Source organism: Vigna unguiculata, chromosome 4 (genome assembly GCF_004118075.2).
Source record: "Vigna unguiculata cultivar IT97K-499-35 chromosome 4, ASM411807v1, whole genome shotgun sequence".
Lineage (NCBI taxonomy): Eukaryota > Viridiplantae > Streptophyta > Magnoliopsida > Fabales > Fabaceae > Vigna > Vigna unguiculata.
Genome location: NC_040282.1, coordinates 18,771,977 through 18,774,801, shown reverse-complemented (window position 1 = coordinate 18,774,801; position 2,825 = coordinate 18,771,977).

The following is a 2,825-nucleotide window of genomic DNA, read 5'->3' as shown; positions in this document are numbered from 1 at the left end:
ACTCATCAAGCATGTCATTAAGCCCAGGGATTAGATGCCTCTATTTGATGGTGATGTTATTTATATTCCTACAATCACAACACATTCTCCACTTTCCATCCTTTTTAGGCACTAACAAAATAGGCACGACACAAGGACTAAAGCTCTTTTGAACCCAACCCTTCTCCAACAATTCTTGCACTTGAGACTCTATCTCCTTTGGAAGACTTGCCCCAGGCACTAAATCTATTTGATCCTCAATTCCTCTATTATGAAGGACCGTCTCAGATTTGGGGTGAAATTCATCTAGAACGAAAATGGGTATGAACCCTAAAACGAAAAGGGGGAAAATGGAGGACGTCGATTGGGGGTTTTTGCCGAACGGAAGGAAATCACGCCACTTGGAGGAGATTCCAAGATAAGTGAGCAAGATCCGCCACTTTGAAACGGAGATTCAAAGATAAGGATCGGTGGTTCTGAGGAGAACCTCGAGACTTGAGAGAAAACTCAAATTTTCATATAACTCAAATCTGAAAACAAAAGTGTCTCACATGGGCTTATATACTATGGGCCGAAACACCAAAAAGGCCCAACACAACTAAAGGTCCAATGAAGCCCAAACAAAAACATTACAAAAATTATAAAAGAGTTCCTATTCTATGATTTGAAGCTAATCCGAGATCGCTCTCTAAAGGTATTGGGCATGATTCCATCAACTGCTCTGAGGATCCTGAGCCACGCCTCCATCATTGCCTCCATCATTGCCTCCAGGTTGGAGAAAATTCGACCTCGAATTTTAGCGTTTTATTACCTACAACCAAACACACATATATAAGTGTTGAAAGCACACAAAACCTGAATAGTCTAAAGATAGAAATAAAGTGCTTTCTAAAAAATGTGATTGAAATCGTGGGAAAGGTCAATCTCTTATTATCAAGGTGGCTGGAGATTGTCCTCCAGGATCAAAGATAAACTTGTAGAACACATCAAAGAGTTTCAACACAACTATACTATTCACAATGAAACACAAGGGAAAATAAGCCATAGTAATCATAATAGAAAAAGAGTGTCCTTGAAATCCCGTAGGATTTTCAGGATAGGACAAACACACTAGCAGATTATTAAAGTCAGATTCATGTGTTGCCCATGTTGTTGTTGCCTTTTCTATCATCTTTTCCTCACCCCATTGCTTATGCCATTGCTCCTTAATGTATAAGTCTTCCCTAGGCATTAAGACAAAAAGAGAGGGGTTAGTAAGTGTTCCCAATGAAAATGAAAAATCATGGTGTGAATGGGAACAATAATTTAACGCATTATCATCCCCCTTTAAGGATTTCATCCCAACCATGCATGTCAAGGGTGTGAGGAGAGACTCTTTCTCGTGTTTCTCTTTTTGTTCTTCTTCTTCCTTTGCTTTTTGTTCTTTCTCTTCTCGCTCTTGTAGCTCTTGCTCTTTTCTTTCTCTAAGCTCTTTCATCTTTTGTTCTCTTTCTCTCATCTCTAGCTCCTTTCTTTCTCTTTTCTTTTTCTTCTCTTGCTCTCTTAACTCTTTCTCCTTTCTCTCTTTTAGCTCTTTTTCCTTTTTTAACTCTCTCTCTTGTCTTGCCTTTTCCCACTCCCTTTCTGCTTGTTGCTCTCGTCTGACTTTAAGCTTCTGCCTAACACTCCTCTTCACCTCTTTCAAGTATACAATGTAATCTTGGAGATCTTGAAGATTCATGTACTTTGCGTTCCAATTAGGACATTGATAATTTTCATGTCCATATCCTTCACACTTGGTGCACCTAATAGCACTTGTTTTGTTGCTTGGCTAGGTCTTCACATCTTCCTTGGCCCATGTGAAGTTCATCTTGGGCCTTGCATGCGCATTTAAGGCTCATTCCTCTTGTATTCTCCTAGTCATGGCTCCTGTTGTAGGTCCCTTGGCTCGAGGATCCTCATCACATCATAAAGATGTAGCGTTCCAATTCCAAATAAGACGGTAACATCACCAAACTAACATTGCATCCCGTAGCCACACAGAATTATTGGCTCTGCGTTGGTGCCTGGCGGCAAGCCCCATGCCGCCAAGCAGTGTGTGTGATTCTGGCCAATTTCCCAGAATTTTCGCACCTGCGAGGAACCCCTCACACCTTCCCAATGTTTTTATTTGCATATCTTAGTTAGTTCTCTCCCAACACACGATAACAATGACGCCATTAATCACCTCGACCAATTCCAGCAACAATTTTAGTGTAATTAACAACTAATACCCCAATTCTACAAAATCCCCAATTCTGCCAATCATAAAAACCTCCCTTTACTGTTTCATTCACTCACACGCCCCATGATGTGAAATCAATTGCCATTTAACAATCAAACACACTTAAACGATTAAATTTAGCTTTTCCTCTAATTAAAATAACCCAGCTCACAATCGTCAGGCGCTTCATACAAACCCAGAAAAATTGGCGGAATCGCTATGTGTCGCCTAGCGGCTATGCATAGCCCGCTAGACGGTTTCTGGAAATTTTCCTGAAACACAGAAATTCAAGCAGAACAAATATCATTCATAATATTCAGAATGTATAGCATGCTATTCAGACTTAAAATGGACTAGAACGTATAAAAAATCCCCTAACCTGGATTCCTAGCTTTAAAATAGATGATTCTAGAGTTCTTCCTTCATCACCAATTTCCTCCCTTGGCTCCAACCCAATTCAACTCCTTTGCTTAATCTCTAATCATTTTCTTTCCTCTGAATTCGTGTTCCTTACAACCCTCTAATTTTCCTATCTCAAAAAACTCTTCCAATTGATTTAGTTTGCCTTGAGTTGTGGCTCGAAATGGCATCTCTTGAGTTGTGG